This window comes from Nuphar pumila, chromosome 7 (assembly GCF_984573655.1).
Source record: "Nuphar pumila chromosome 7, dmNupPumi1.hap1.1, whole genome shotgun sequence".
Classification (NCBI taxonomy): Eukaryota; Viridiplantae; Streptophyta; class Magnoliopsida; order Nymphaeales; family Nymphaeaceae; genus Nuphar; species Nuphar pumila.
In genome coordinates this window covers 43,382,233-43,399,392 of record NC_143255.1, presented here as the reverse complement: position 1 = coordinate 43,399,392, position 17,160 = coordinate 43,382,233, and the positions used below count along the sequence as shown (strand labels likewise).

General features: G+C 38.5%; 1 pseudogene across 1 annotated transcript; it reads right to left on the bottom strand.

Annotated features, from left to right (window-relative positions):
• Nucleotides 1–3,609: 3,609 nt before the first annotated feature.
• LOC149832092 (T-complex protein 1 subunit delta pseudogene) lies at nt 3,610–5,761 on the bottom strand (annotated as a pseudogene). The gene has a single exon (XR_016433075.1). The product of XR_016433075.1 is annotated as a T-complex protein 1 subunit delta pseudogene (transcript).
• Between the last annotated feature and the right edge of the window lie 11,399 nt (nt 5,762–17,160).

The following is a 17,160-nucleotide window of genomic DNA, read 5'->3' as shown; positions in this document are numbered from 1 at the left end:
TACCAATCCAAGAACGTCCTTGGGATAGCATCTCCATGGACTTTATTGTTAGTCTGCCGAAGGTAGAGGGCCTCAGTTCTATTTTGGTTGTGGTGGATCGTTTCTCAAAGTATGTCACCTTCATCCCAGCTTCCAAGGAGTGTCTTGCAGAGAAGACTGCAGAGTTGTTCGTAAAGCATGTGGTGAAGCACTGGGGCATACCAAAGAGCATTGTGAGTGATCGCGATGCTCGCTTCACGGGCAAGTTCTGGCGTGAAGTATTTCGGCTACTTGGCTCTGAGTTGCTGATTTCAACTAGCTTCCATCCGCAGACAGATGGGCAGACAGAGCGTATCAACGGGATACTGGAGCAGTACCTGAGGCATTTTGTTAGTGCCAATCAGAAAAATTGGGTAAAGCTCCTTGATGTGGCACAGTTTTGTTATAATCTGCAGAAGAGCGAGTCTTCAGGCCACAGTCCGTTCGAGATAGCCACGGGGCAGCAGCCACTGACCCCGCACACTCTTGCCACACAAGGAAAGGTAAGGCCATCATTCGCCTATTAGTTTGTTCGCGACTGGCACGAGCAAAATGAGTTGGCGAAGGCATTCTTACACAAAGCGGCAAAGAGAATAAAGAAGTAGGCGGACAAGCACCGTCGGCACGCAGGGTTCCAAGTTGGGGACCAAGTGTTGGTGAAGTTATATCCTGGTCGCACAGGCATCTTCAGCGGGCGGCACCGCGGACTACTCAGAAAGTATGAGGGACCCTTCACCATCACGAAGAAGATGGGCAAGCTGGCATACAAGCTGAAGTTGCCCCCAGACTTCAAGGTGCACCCGATGTTTCACGTGTGCAACCTCAAGCAGTTCCATTCAGATGATGGAGACCTGGAACACAGTGTGCCACAACGCGCTCCCATCATGCAGAGGGCCCAGACAGCACAACGGGCTGAGAAGCACCTCAATCAGATCCTTCGCCACAAGGTCAACTACTTGGGACAAGCGAAGAAATACTTGGTGCAGTGGGAGGAAACAGCGAAACCAACATGGGAGTCTGCATTTCGAATGAACAGCCGCTACCCGGCTGAAGTCAGGGCTAATCACGAAACAGATGGCGCCGAGGACGACGCATGATTTGAAGGGGGAGCATGTTCTCTTGCGACTTACAGTGTACAGTTGCGCTTAGAGTCTGTTTTGCTTTTGTTGAGTCTGATGTAAGCTGCTCGGTTCAGGTGAATCAATACCCCGAAGGGGCAGCCCGTATACTTGAATTGTAATAGTCTGCGGGCAAAATTGTGAATGAAGTAAATGCGTTGAGCTTTCTTTTGTTCACCCTCGTTGTGATTGCTTCTTGTGATTGCAATTTCTCTCCCTCTATTCTCTTTTGCTCTCTTGCACTCTGATTACAAGCTTCCGCGACCGGCAAGCGAGCTAACGAGTAGGCTTGCGGCGGTAAGGAAGGACTGTCGCGCCGCGCTGGCCCATTGAAGGAAATAGGCCCGTGACAGCAACACTTGCTCACACATTGACTTCGACCAAACACCTAAGCGTAGAACCAAAGCAAAATAAAACCAACTTGAAAGCAACCAAAGTACAACAAAACCCAAACCTAATCTGTTTCAGCAAACCCGAGAACCTGAATAGACGAAAGAGATGCCATACCATGGAAGGGTTTATTTTCACAATAACATCGACAGTTGGGCCACCAATCTTCACTTCCAAGTGGACCCACAGCCCAAAAAAAGAAAGATGGTGGGAATGGTGATAAAGGATGCTTTGCCATGGCAGAAACTCAAAAAAAAAAAAGATAAAAAATCACAATGAAACCAAAACTAAAAAAAAGAGCTATAGTGCAGGGATTTATAGAGAGAAGATAATGATCTCCTTCAAGCTGGATCAATAAAGTCTTGACAAGCTACCAAAGTAAGTTTTGGCCTTCAACCAGAAAAATATGATCAAGAGGAAACTGAAAGAAGGAAAAGGAAAAAAGAAAAAAATATGAGGAAAATGGAAAAAAAATTTACTTTCTATCTGAATGGATGAGAAAAATGCCAAAAAATTGAAAAATCGTAATCCTTTAGTCTTCCCAAGTGAATTCCCTAAAAAATTGGTGTTTACTTTAATCAATATCCTTTTGAAGAATGAAAATTGGCAATAAATAAAAAAAGAGTCAATAATGTGGTTTTAAGTTTTTAACATGCATCATGATATATTATGATACTTAGTTTTGGTCCTGGTTTTTAGGAAAACTCTAGAATTTTTAATATGTCACCAATACTGCTACATTGGATAACCTACTGTTAAAGAAAACTACAAAAAAATCAATATGAGCATGGCACTGAAATTTAAACAGTAGAGATCAGATAAAAGGTCAGGTAAAAAAAGAACGTTATTTGAGCTACTTTGAGCATATTCTACAAAAACTGGAGCAGTTTACACTTTATATTAAGAGGGCATCTGATACAAATATGATCATGAAACAAGGTGAAGTGCATTGCAACAGCTAATATGAAAGCATGTAAACCGACTTAAACTTGAACCCCAGAACAGGACACCCAAAGCTAACTATTATTATGACAATTATGTTAACCATCATATGTGGTCATTACCTTTGACCCATCTAATCAAACCATACATTGTGTTCACATTTATATCCAACTGCAGTAAGTCATGTGCATAGGCCCCTCGAAAAATCATACTTGCAGGTATTTTTTGCATAATCTGAACCTGTAGATGTATTTAACATAGCTAATTAGCTAGTAGATAACATGTATGAGATTAAGTATTTTCCATGCTCAAATGTGCTCTTTAGGGAGATAAAAAAATAAATTGCTCAGATTGGACTAAAACTTCATGAAAAAACATTCAAGTTTTTTCAAAGATGAATTCAATCCAAAGGATGTTTTAGTAAATAAGTAATGATAAATATATCTAGGATTCAAATTAAACAAAAAACACCTGCAACTGTGATTTTTTTCTTAAGGGGCCTAACAAACACAAAGTGTGTTCCTACAGGACCTCATTTTCATTGGGTCGTGTTAGGTCCATTAAAAAATTTTCATAGTTGCAAGTTTTTTTTTGGATTAATCTGAACCTGCATCGTGTTTATCATAGTTTACCAAGTAAAAAACATGTAATAAAAAAGGTATATTTCATGTTTCAGATGTGCTTTTAGAGAAAAAAGACAATGGCTTGTACTGCACTATAACTTGATGACAAAAGTTTCAGGTTTTTTCATTAAATCAATTCAATCAAAGCATGTTTTAAATAAGCAATGGCAAATACATTTATAAGTCCAAACTTCAGATTAAGCAGAAACAGCTGCAACTATGACTTTCGTTTTTTTTTTTAATGGACCTAACATAAACGCGATCCTAAGGAACACACACACAATCACAGCGTTAAATTTAGTGATTGTTTGTGGAATTTCACAAGGTTCACAAAAACCCATTGGAAATTAAATACGCGGGAGAAAACTATCAAAAAATAACTTAATGATACAACTGAAAATAGGGAAGGTAAACTCGTGCCTTACACGCGCATGAACATATTCTTAACCCATTCAAAAAATTACAAGTTACTAAACTTGTCACTCACTAGCCAAGTTGAGTAAAGATGTTTAAAATGCAAGCCAATAACAGTAACATAGATACTGATAAAAGAGACAATATGCAGTTAGTTTCTGATCAGAATAAACTCTTAAAGCCAAATTTAAATGATGAAACAAAGCAGAAAACAAGAAAAAGGACATAACAAACAAAATAAGCCATAAAATTCAAATACGAAGATTGTTGCATCACAACCTTTAAGGGAGAGTACTAGCTATAATAGCATAACAAGCTACAACTGTTCTGTTGCCACAAGCTACAAAAATTATCAGTACCTCAGACCACCATGGAACTAATCCAGAAAGAAGAGTCTCGCTTTCCTCCCAAAGCGAACTGAATGGCATTACCACTAGAACAGCATCACCTCACAGTGATAATGTCATCGATCTTCAAAATCATCCTAACGCACTCGGTTGCGAGAGTTATAGCGCTGGTGCTCACGAGCAGTGGCTGAACCACGTTTTCCTCCAGGATGTTGGTGATCTGCCCCTTCCTAACATTGATCCCAGCATTGGTCTCTCCCTGAGCGTGCCGGTTCCTAAGCTCCGTAACAATGGCAATAGGATTCAAACCTGCATTTTCCGCCAATGTGTAAGGAACGACTTCGAGTGCTTCCGCAAACGATCGAACGCAGTAGCTCTCCATCCCTTGCAGCACCTTCGCCCAAGCACCCAACTGCCTCGAGATCTCAATCTCCGGTGCCCCACCTCCGGTAATCAAAAACCGATTGTTCACCAGGCACCTTACCACGCAGAGCGCATCGTGCAAGCTTCGGTCGGCCTCGTCAAGAACCAACTGGTTGGAGCCCCTCACCAGAACGGAAGCCGTCCTACCCATGTTCTTAATCCCCATGATCTTCACTATCTTCCCCTCCCCGACCGAGACCTCCTCAACACTTTGGGCGAACCCCAATTTCTCCTCGCGGAAATGCTCGATGTTGGCGATCGGCAGGCAATTCAGGGTCTTAGTCAGGAACTCGATCTCGTCCCTCTCGACGTCCTTCACCACCAGGATTTTAGCCTTGGCGAGGTAGTGCATAGAAAGATCGGTGACCGCGTCGCGAAGGATGCTCTTCTGGATCAGCAAGACGTTGCAGCCGGTGGCCTTGATCTTCTTGATGATGGCCAGGATGTAGTTCCTCTCCTCCTTGAGAATGCGGTCCATCTGGGTGTAGTCGGATACGACGATGCTCTGCTCGATGTCGGTTTTCGGAGGGGAAATTTGGAACTGGATGACGGCGATCTTCGCGTTCTCTATCCTGGACGGGCCGCCGGCGGCGTGGCTGGCCTTGTGATCTAGGACGAGGCCGCGGATGAGCTCGGTATCGTCGACGGTTCCCCCGAGCTTCTTGACGATCCGGACGTCGCGGAGGTCGACGATTTCGGGCTTCTCGGGGTCGACGATGGAGAGGACGGCGTCGACGGCGAGAGGGGCGAGGAGGGAGGAGTACTGGCTGACGACCTTGCTGTTGAGGGCGGTGGTGGTGGCCTGGACGAGCGACTCACGGTCGGAGAGGACGACGGGGATGGCCATGGCGGAGAGGATCTCGACGGCTTTGTCGGAGGCGCGGTGGAAGGACTCGGAGACGAGAGTGGGGTGGACGCCGCGGTCGAGGAGGGAGAGGGCGTGCTTGAGGAGGGATCCGGAGACTACGACGACGGTGGTGGTGCCGTCGCCGGCGGCCGAGTCCTGGGAGCGAGAGAGGTCGACGAGCATCTTCGCGGCGGGCTGGAGGACCTCCATCTTGTTGAGGATGGTCGCGCCGTCGTTGGTGATGATGACCTCGCCGGAGGCGGTAGAGAGCATCTTGTCCATGCCTTTCGGGCCGAGGCTGGTGCGGACGGCGTCCGCCACCGCCCGGGCAGCCAGAATGTTCGCCCGCCGGACGTCGTCCTTCCGCTTCGTGTCGAAGTAACTCTCCGTCGTCGCCTTCCTCGCCGACGCCGTCGCCGCTGCCGCCATATCGCCCGCCGAGAGACCTTTACCCTAACCCTCTCTGATCGATTGATTGATTGATCCCAGAGAGATTGGAAACAATGTCGGGAAGGGAGAAAATGAAAACCCCAACCCCAGATTTAGGTTGAAGCCTAGTTCAGTCTTGCAGAGAGAGAAATTCAAAACTCAAAACCCAAAAGGGGGGATGGTGGTGAATCTGGTAATTGGTAAACGAAGTTAAACCCTATCGAGAGAGAGAGAGGGGGACTAGAACATTCAGGCTTCACGTAGACTCGTAGAGGGTGACTGTTGAAACTCCGGGTTTGGATCGGATATCCGAACGATTAAAGAGAGAAGTAAAACCCAGGAGGCCACTTTGGTTGAAAATTTTCAAAACTCAAAAAAACCTTAAAAACCTAATTAAATGTTCATGAAATATGAAAAAAATCTAAATCAATACCCGCAATCATAAAAATATCATGTACTATGTTATATTTAAAATGTTTCCACTTCGATTGAAAATTTTCAAAACTTTAGAGGGCCTCTAGCCCCTCTTTGCCCTTGTGCACCACCATCTTCCCAATAGTCTTTAAAAAAAAAAAAACTGCTCCGTGCATGATAAACATGACCAAAATGAACTAGTGCGGAGCGTCCCTCATGCGGAGCATCCATCGCACGCATGATGAATGCTCCGTGCTTGTTTCCGCCAAACAGAGCTTTAGCGCGATAAAAAGTCGCCACTAATTGCTGCTAAAAGTCTACAAGACCTTTACCAGCGAGGTCTTCTTTGGCGGAACAATGCATTCGTGCACACGATGGACGAGTTCGTTTTGGTAATGTTCAAAAGTGATCATCCATCTAAGGGTTTTCTCTCTCTCTCTCTCTCTCTCTCTCTCTCTCTCTATATATATATATATATATATATATATATATATATATATATATATATATATATAGAGAGAGAGAGAGAGAGAGAGCAAATGTTGAGAGACAAAAGATGTTTGGTTGTGTATAAAGATGAGTATAGCATATAACAATGAAGTTGACTCCTAATTTTAACGAGCAACAGAAGAAATTTGACAAGTAAAAAGATTGTTTTAGAGAGACAGGAAACTTAGAATCACCAATCGAGTTATGTTTGAACTATGAGAAAACTAAATATCAAGTAGTTCAATAGGTGAAGTGATTTTTTTGCATTATAATTTGAGTGTATAGAATATTTATTTGTTCTATTATTTTTTACATTTTTAGATATTCTTTTCAAATATTGCTTTCAATCACTTTCTTTTATATATCCTTTAATCACTAAATCTGTATTTCGTTTATGAGATGTGCTTTAAGATTATATCAATTATATTTAACGACACTATTATTGCTTTTTTACTAAGGTATTATTCTTTTATATATGATTCTTAATTAACCAACCATGCTGCAATTCGATTGAGTTAATATAGCTTGCATTATGATTTGTAATATATGAGTTCAGCATGTTCAATTTGTTAGGCATGATTCTTGCGTTGTGTTCTTTTACAAAAAAAGCATACTTTTTGATGTTTACATTTTGGTGTATGTATAGCAGTTGATTTTTGCATTTCAAAAAATCATGCTCACACATCGAAATCCATTGATCCAAAACACCAATCCATGATAAATGAACCATGCAGAACTACGGATGAAAACGATTCAGGGTCGTGGAGAATGTGGCCAATACCATATCGGACTGATCATATGATGGCTAAACAGATTCAGATTTGGATAGTGAAGATCTCATACTTAGGGGTGTCAGCGTTTCTGGTTTACCGGGACCCAAACCAAACCCTATAGGGTCCGGGTATGGTGATAAATAAGAAGACCTGATTAAAACATGGGTCCGGACCTGAAAGTCCGATTAATACATGAACCTGGGTATAGTTTGCAAATTTTTATACCAGACCTGAACCCGACCCGAGTTCTGATTAAGACCCACACATTTTCAATGTAAAAATGATAAAAAAAATGAATTTATCGACTATGGTTCAGGTTTGGTTCATGTAGTTCTTATAGGGTCCGAGTTTGGTTTTTTTATAGTGGACCCGATTAGACCCAGGTTCGGACACTAATACCATACCCAAAATCTTGTTTCACCTGGCTCGGAACCAAACCTGACCCGTTGATACCCTTATACTAAATCTGCGTAAGCAGATTCCAATATCCATTGATTTTGGATATTTGCCAAATTTTAGTAGCAAAAGATCAAAACCACATATGCATATGATAATAGTAAGATATGGTTTTAACTGACCAAATTTAACTAAATGGAGTCAGATTTGATCGGCTAGTATATAAAAGATGATAGGTTAACATCCCTACGTAGAACACATATTAAATGAATCATGTCTTAATATGGTTAAAAATGTAAAAAGAAAAGAAAAGACATTTGTATTATAAATTATTATAGTAAAAAAGCGGGTGGTCCATGATCGAGAGAATTCTTGTAATGGCAACCATAAACTAAAAGTGGATGCATTAAACACTACTGCAGTAGATGGGGTAATCACCTAAGACATAGAAAATCCTGGCCTCCCTAACTTCGAGTGACCAGAGACCAATGGAATGATTTGCTCCCAAAACAAAGTGGCACTGAAGCTGAACCTACATGCCCAACGTCACTCGAAGTTATACCTTCTCCAAGTATATCTGTATAGAAAAAACAAACAGCATAGCCCTCCACAATCCCGAAATCCAATAGCATAGACCTCTTTTAGGGAATACTCAAAAACCCAAATTAAGGTTAGGTGTATAATTAACATTTATCATATCTTGCACCTTATTCTATGAGGCAAATTAGGGCCCAGGTACTCCTTTTAGGACACTGTTTCAACATTACGTGTACCCCACCTAATATCGCATATGCTCGAGCGACTTTTAGCCTATAAGAGCACTTTGCTAACGTGTGTGACTCATATATAAGCATGAATTTGGTTCATGTTCTAATTGATTTATGGCATTTTTTATGCACCTCACAGGTTCTTAATAGACCAAAGTTCGTCCCCAAGTTAACAAACATGTACATGAAAGTTCACATGAATCACAACATCAAAATTAACAGTAGAAAGTGTCCACACCAGTGTAACCATTCATGTCGTGAAAGTTCCTTGAACCATTCACACAACATGAGCAAGATAATATAAGCATGTATATTACACTAGGACATTTAAAATCGCATTGTTTATTCATAACAAGCATCATCAACTCATGCATTCATATACATGCTCACATACGCAAACTTTCAAGCGCTTACAAGTACTTATTTGCATGTGTCTACCTTCTCCAATTTATGAGTGTGTGTGTGTATACATATATATCGACCTTTCTATAAATGTGCATAAACATATTTACTTGAATGCATGCATTTGAATTTCAAGAAATATGTAAAAAAAATTAAAGTGAGTACAAGATTTTCAAACTCTTTAATGGTTAGAGTTTGAAACCCAAAACTGGCCTCATGAGGCCTAACTAAAATCCATCACATCTTATCAAATATTTTCTCAACACCTGATCAAATGTTCAACCAAGATAATGATCAAGTTTAAAAAAATCAAATTGATCAGACAGTCAAGGAGACAAATTGAACAAACAATCAAAGAAATCAAATTGATTAGACTTTTAATGATTGATCATATTTTTATCTTTAACAATAAACAAACAGATCAGTCTTCAAATGACTAGATCAGTCTTCAAATGACTGATCAGACTCTTAAAGAAAAAATCATTGATCCAACTATTAAGCAAACTAACGAGATAAGTTAAAAGTGAAACTTATCATAACCTTAAAACATCAACTAATCTAATTTTAAACCACCATGTACAGATCTTTAAAACACTATTTGGTCTTCATAAGAAATGCCAACAATTTTTATTTTTAGATCTCAGAGTTGATCAGGTTAAACCCTGATCAGACCTTGTCAATCTGATTAAATTTTTTAAAGTTAACCCTGATCAGAGTTTAAATATATTTTTTTTTTGTTTCCAAGCTTGCCACTCCATACCCATGACCATCCAGGGTCCAGACGCCTAGCATTCAGACCTTGTTCTGGCACTACCAAATTTTGAACCGAGATCTAAATCTGCCCAGTCCAGTCGGGTGTCCGACCATGATCTAAACCTCTTTAGTTCAAGTCATGATTCGCCTACTCAACCAACCACCAACGTTAGAAAAAACAATACACATTGTTTTTTGTTTTTTGTTTTTTGTTTTTTGTTTTTTGTTTTTTGTTTTTTTGTGAACATAATCAACACCACCTTGGGCGCTGGTCTAAACCTAGTTGGTTCAAGCCATGGCTTGAGCATGGGCCGAACATTGCGCACAAGCACAAGGATACAATGTACATAAAAAAACAATAAGAAACCTACGCAGGCTTAAGACCTGATTCTAGAACTCTTGCTTAGTTTTAAACCTGAAACCTAAGCAAGGTTCATCATTGAAACACATCAGTTACATATATATATATATATATATATATATATATATATATATATATATATATAATTCAACAACACCTCCTATTTTACAAAATGAGGTCATCTATTGAAATACAACTAGGAACTAACCATAGACTATGGAAATAATCATTAAAATGTATTTGAAAGATGAAGAACAATCCATATTAACCAAAAACTAAATATGAACAAGGAGTACAACTAGAGAGACTACCCTTAAGATACATATAAATTGAAACCAACCGAGAACATGAGTTTAGAAGTGAAAGGAATGAAACCCACAATCATATGCTTTTTAAAAATGGAAAACATCCTTAAAATACATAGAATCTACGAAATGAACAATGAAGGCTTCAAAACATAGTCATGGGTTTTGCATCTATGCATACCAATGCACATACTTGCATGCATAACTAGAATGCATGCATGTAGGGATGGCAGTGGACCGGGGCAGGAGCGGGGGACAAGGTCTCCACCCCTGCCTCGTTTCAAAATTTGAACCTTTATCCCCGCCTCCATCCCTGCACGGGGATGGATTTTAACCTCCACCCCCGCCTCTATCCCCGTTTCATGTCCTCCATCCCCGGTCCAAACAGGGGTGAGGCGGGGTGGAGCTCCGTTTCCCCCTGGTCTATAGTCATTCCTTAAAGGATTGGGGATGGAGTGGGACGGGGAAAGGCGGGGATTGAGACGGGGACAGGGCGGGGTGGAGAAAAGCGTAAGTCCATCCCCACCTCCATCCCCGCACGGGGATAGATTTTAACCTTCATCCCCACCTCCATCCTTATTTCATGCCCTTCATCCCCGATCCAAACAAGGAGAGGTGGGGTGGGGCCTTGTTGCCCCCCGATCCACTGCCATCTTTACATGCACGTATGATGAAGAAATGAGGTGGGTTTTCTTACCTCCACTTAGAACTGAAACAAGAACAAATGAATGAGTTTTGCATGTGGATGCCTCCCTTAATTCGTGAAGATAGGAGTTCAGAAACATCTCTATATATAGATTTTGGTTAGGGTGATGTTGTTCAATCAAATGGAGTTCTTGGATGAAATCCAAGGCTGCTCAAAAAGTGAAAGAAGAAGAGGAGAATGGAGGAGAGAATAGAAAGAGAGAGAAAACTATTGGATGAGCTTCTCAAACTTTTCTCTACTACATAGAATTTAATTAAGGTTTTCTTAAAGTTTTTGGTGATGGGTGGCTATGGTTTAATCTTAGAGATTGACGGCTTAGATTAGGCCCAGCTACTCCCTCCAAAAATTGATTTTTCAAAAAATGGTGAATTTCTCAAAATGTTTTTTGCATGTTTTTCAACTTACACAAAAGAAAACAATTGACTTTTGTTCTTTGAAAAAGGCTTCAACCTCTTTAAGGAGGAGCCTTGGGATTCCACCATTTTGATTCCTAGGAGGGTGCATGAGAGGAAAATACTTTCATGTGATTTCCTAGGTGCCCCCATTTTCCATGTGCACAAGGCATAGGGAAAAGGCCCACCTTGAAAATCGACCAGGATCCTGGAATGGGTTGGTTCATATTTGAACCAACTCCAAATCCAATATCTAGTTCTAAACACACCTCCCAATATTTTTTATTTATTAGGATATATATAGTGTTCACATCTTTATATTTTGATATATTTTGAACCTCAATACTTTTGGTCGACTATTTCATTGGGTCCAAACCCATTTCCGTAAAAACTATATTCTCAGGATAAATTCGAATTTATTTATTTTTTCTTTAATTGACTTAAATTTTTATTTTTTGGCTTACAATTTCAATTATCATCACAAATCGCTTGGCACACTCCATTATGTTTTGCAGAATAAATTGCCACTAATTCAATTAATTAACCAATTGTTTAAATAGTTTAATCACCATACAAATTATCCAAAATTCTTGATTTAAATGCCAGATGACCCACAAGGTCAATTGCACCAAAAATTATAGCAAAAAAAAATCAATTCAAGACACACGGGTAAAAAATAACTAACCATGCATATGTTTTACATTTTATTCATACTATTTTATGCATGATCCTTATAAAAATTGCATTAAAACTCCAGTCTTATCGGTATTTTTTAGAACATGTATTTAAATTGAAAATAAAGGTAAAATCATATTTTTTAAACTCTTCCCTACATTTTTAAGTGCTTTATTTAGTTTAGGACTTTTTTAATTCACAGTCTAATTAGATTAAGAGTGTATTTACTAATTTTAATTAGTTTAGAAAAACGTTTTTTGGAAAATATGTTTTAGAATAAGACCTGTTTTGGAATTTCTGAAAAAAAATTGAACTTCCATAGAAAAAATGTGTTTTGACCTAAATTTTAGTATAAATATTAATTTTCATCCAGAAGCCCACGTTTTTGCCCTTGAGAAAAATGCCCCCATCTGCCTCTCTCTCTTCTCTCTTTTCTCTCTCTTCCTATCGGTTTCTTTCCTATTTGTCCATTCTTCTTCATCTTCTTCCCTTCGTTTAAACCCTTTCATCATCGGTATTTTCGTTCTTTATTCATCGTGGAGGTGTCTGCAGCTTAAGAAAAAGCCATCTTCTTTCTCTCAACCCTTTCGTTGGAGGTAAATCGCACGGTTTGCTTCTTCTCTTTTATTTCTCCATAGTTTCGTAGATTTAAGTTTTCGTATAGCATAGATCATATCATTGCATGTAGTCCTATTTGATCATGGCATATTCATAGTATTTAAATTAGACTAGTTATATTTGTATCATCTAAAAATATAAAAAGAAATATATATATATATATATATATATAATAGTGCAGTTTAGTTTTAGCCGATTACCTTGATTTTTGTGCCTAATATTTTTTTAATCGATTTGATGTGTGTAGTTAGTGTCTTTTCATTAATCATGTTATTTTCAATGTCATATTAGTTTATTTAAGGTTTAATTAGTATTCTTGATGTTTGTTGGTTATTTAAATTAGTTTTATTCAAGTAGTAGGGTAAAATAGAGTAATCAGTGAAATCAATAGTAGTAATTTAATTTTTTTTTATCCACCCGAGTAGTGTAGTTTAATATTTTTTTATTGTCAACAATCAATGTCAAACTAATTAGGTAGCTTAGATTAAATAAAATCACGTTAGTTTAGCTCCAGGTTCAATTACTAGTTTAACGTTAGCCCAAATTGTGTTTGTTTTGATAAATAGTAGTTGAACCAATTGTTTTAGCCATTATCATTTTTTTAGAAGAGTTACATATCCCCACCAATGCTACAACCTTAATGTTTGATTCAGCCTGTTTAACTAAGTTTAATGATTATTTTAAATTTGGTAGATTCATTAGTTTAAGAAAAATAAATAGCAACAACCAGTTTTTTTTATCTATTCATTTTAGTTTAGCTAGTTGATTATTCTTTTTTAGATTAGTCAGTTTAAAGTTCCGTATAGCACAATTGTTGATTGCTTCGTGGTGAGCTCATCAAAGTTGAATTTCCATTTTTTGGTTAATCGGTTATGGCCTTTTGTCTTTTAGTTAGACCTTGAATCAGCAAAGTAATGTTTAATTGATTCTTGTTATTTTAGCTAGCACTTTCTTGATTCATTTAGATGACATAACTCAGTAGTTTTGTGTCAGATCTTCTTAATTAAGTAATTAGATACCGTACAACAATAGTTAGTTAGCTATTTTATGTGCTTAGCCATGTGTTTGTTTTAATTCCTTGATTTTTGGCTAGTTATTTCCTGAGTCTTTTAGTTAGATTGTTATTAGTTGGTTATAAATTACTTTCTTTCTAGTTAGTTTGTTTTGCTATTCTGTCTTTTAATTTAGTAGTTAGTTACATGTTATGAGTATTTCATGTTAGTTTATTTCATATTTTTATGATTTTTGGCTGAAACTAACATTAGATTTTTTTTTAGTTTTTGCTTATGTTTTTATGTTTTGTAATTTTTGTTTTGCAACAAAGTGTTTGATTATGCAGTGAGCTCTCAAAAGTATCCTAAAAGAGCACTCTGGGATCCTCAAAATGTCTCCTCAAAATGTCCTTCAGGCCCCTCAGGGAGCCCTCAGAGGAAATCAAAGATCAAGAGATCATCTTACAGGTAGAGCAAGAAATCAAGGGACAAGAAGCTCAAGCACTGAAGACCTTTTCTTTTATTTTTAGATTATAATTTATTTTATTTCATTATATTTAATTAATTGGGTCTGTAATAAAACTATTAATTATTTTTTGTAAGTCCTCCGTAGAGGGCCGCACTTTCTTGTTTAGATTAATTGATTAATTGCTTCTATATTATTTGGCAATAAAGAGTAGCTTAGTTATTTGTAGAATACAAAGTATTTCTCTCATTCTCTGAGATCGACCTAGACTCCACTCGTGTGAGCCAATTTTTATTATTTGGTGTCTGACTTTCATACTATTTTTATTGAAAATATCTGTTTTAAAAATCTATTTCATAAAATTCATACCAATAACCCAGAATTCAATAATTCACAATGGCCAAGAAATTTTTCCTTTGATATATTCTAAAATTTTTTGGGGCTTTATATCCCACCCCCCTTAAAAAGAATTATGTATCTGAAATTCCAGTACAAGAACAATTCAAAACAAGTTGGGATATTTCTCCCTTATGCTCGCCTCTGGTTCCCATGTGCATTCTTTGATTTCATGGTGCTGCCAACACACCTTAACCAGAAGAATATTTTTTTATCGCAAAACCTGGTCTAGACGATCTACAATCGCTATTGGCCATTCTAACACAGTTAAGTCCTCTTGCACTTCTACATCTTCATACTTAATGACGTGCGAAGAGTCATGAACATACTTTTGCAAAATAGATACGTAAAAGACGTTATGAATCTGAGTATATTGTGATGGTATTTTCACACGATATGCTGCTTTGTCGATCTTCTCCAGAATTTTGAACGGTCCAATGCATTTAGGACTTAACTTTTCTTTTTTTCTGAACTTGAACACACTCTTGGTAAGAAATGCTCTCGCAAAGACCATGTCTTCAACTACAAAATTGAGTTCTTGTCATTGTTGATCGGCATTACTCTTCTACCAACTCTGAGCTGCTTGCAACCAATCTTGAATCATCTGCACTTGCTGAGTGTAGAGCTATAAAACCAAAGGCAATTTGATTGATCCCTCACCGACTTCATCCCAGTTAGTTGGTGATCAACAAGGCCTTCCATACAAGGCTTGATATGGAGTCATCTCGATGCTCACATGATAACTATTGTTGTAAGCAAACTCTGCTAAAATTAATTGTGCATCCGAGTCACCTTTCCAGTCAAGCATATAAGCTCGCAATATGTCCTCTAAGGTTTGTATTGTCTACTTTGATTGACCATCGGTCTAGGGGTGAAAAGCGATATTAAACATCAACTTAGTACCCAAGGCTTGCTGCAATTGACCCCAAAATCACGAGGTGAACCTTGGGTCAAGATTCGATATAATCAAAATTAGTACTACATGCAACCAAACTATCTCCTTGACGTACAAGTCAGCCAGACTCTCAAGAGATTGACTGATCCGAATAGGCAGAAAGTGGACAGACATGGTGAGTATCTACAATAACCTAGATTGCATCATGGTGCTTGCGAGTCTTCGGTAGTCCTACCATGAAATCCATGGTAATACCTTCCTATTTTCACTGATGAATCTAAATTTGTTGTATCATTGTGTTAGGTCTCTAGTGCTCAATTTTGACTTGATGGCAGGTCAAGCACCTTGGGACATACACTATGACTTCTCGCTTCATCTAGTTCCACCAAAACATTTGTTACAGGTTCTTGAATATTTTTGTACCTCCATGGTTGATGGTGTACTTGGTTTTATGGGGCTCATCGAGTAACTCTTCTTTTAACTTCAAGTCATTAGACACCCAAAGTCGATTATTCATATGAATGGTTTCATCTTCACTACAATGAAGAGAGGAATCCCCCTGTTGAATATGTGTCATAGACTTTCCATACTAAGGGTCCTTCTGCTCTACGGTAATTCTCATAAAAATTTTAGGCTAAATAGTCAACCCGGATAACTAGATAGCTCCATAATCATCTGCAAATGGGTTTCAAGTGACAAAATCCTCAACATATTTCCAACTTTTATTTACAAGACTAGCCAAAATGCCACCAGACTTGTGGCTAAGAGTGTCTGCTATGACATTTGCCTTTCAGATGATAGAAAAAGAAAAAATCATAGTCCTTGATGAAGTCTAGCGAACGTCGATGTCTCATATTTAATTTCTTCTGTGAGAACATATACTTAAGGCTCTTATGATCGAAAAAGACTTTAAATTGCTCACTATATAAATATTTTTGCCATAGCTTTAAAGCAAAACCTTTGGCTGCCAACTCCAAATCATGAGTAAGATAGTTTCGTTCATGGATCTTTAGTTATTGAGAGACATAAGCAATGACCTTGTCACTCTACATCAGAACACTTCCCAATTATATACCAAAGGCGTCTGTATATACTATAAAACCACTTAGACCAGTTGGTAGTACCAAAATCAGTGCAGTAGTGAGCTTCTTCTTTAGAATCTGGAAGCTCTCCTCATACTCCTTGTCCCATACAAACTTAATACCCTTCCTCAAAAGCTTTGTTATTAGCATGACGATCCTAGAAAAATCTTGGATGAATCATCAGTAGTAGCCAGTGAGTCCAAGAAAACTGCAAATATCGCTAACCTCTTCGGCTTCTCCCAGTTGAGCATAACCTCCACCTTTGCAAGGTCTATAAATACTTTATTCTTCGAGATCACATGACCCAAGAACATGACCTCTCATAGCCAAAACTCGCACTTAGAGGACTTTATAAATAGTTGTCATTATTTAAGAACTCCCAAAATGATCCTCAGGTGCTCCCAATGTTGCTCCATACTCTCAAAATACACCAAGATATCATCGATAAAAACTATCACGAATATGCCCAAGTATAGTCGAAACACACGGTTCATCAGGTCCATGAAAGTTGTTGGCATATTAGTGAGTTCGAAAGACATCACTATGAACTCATAATGCCCAAACCTTATACGAAAAGCTATCTTCAGAATGTCCCTGTCCTTGATCTTGAGTTGGCGGTATCCAAATTTGAGGTCGATATTTGAGAACACTTTGGCTCTCTATAATTGGTCAAAGAGATCTTTGATATGCGGTAACAAATATTTATTCTTGATAGTAGCTGATTGAG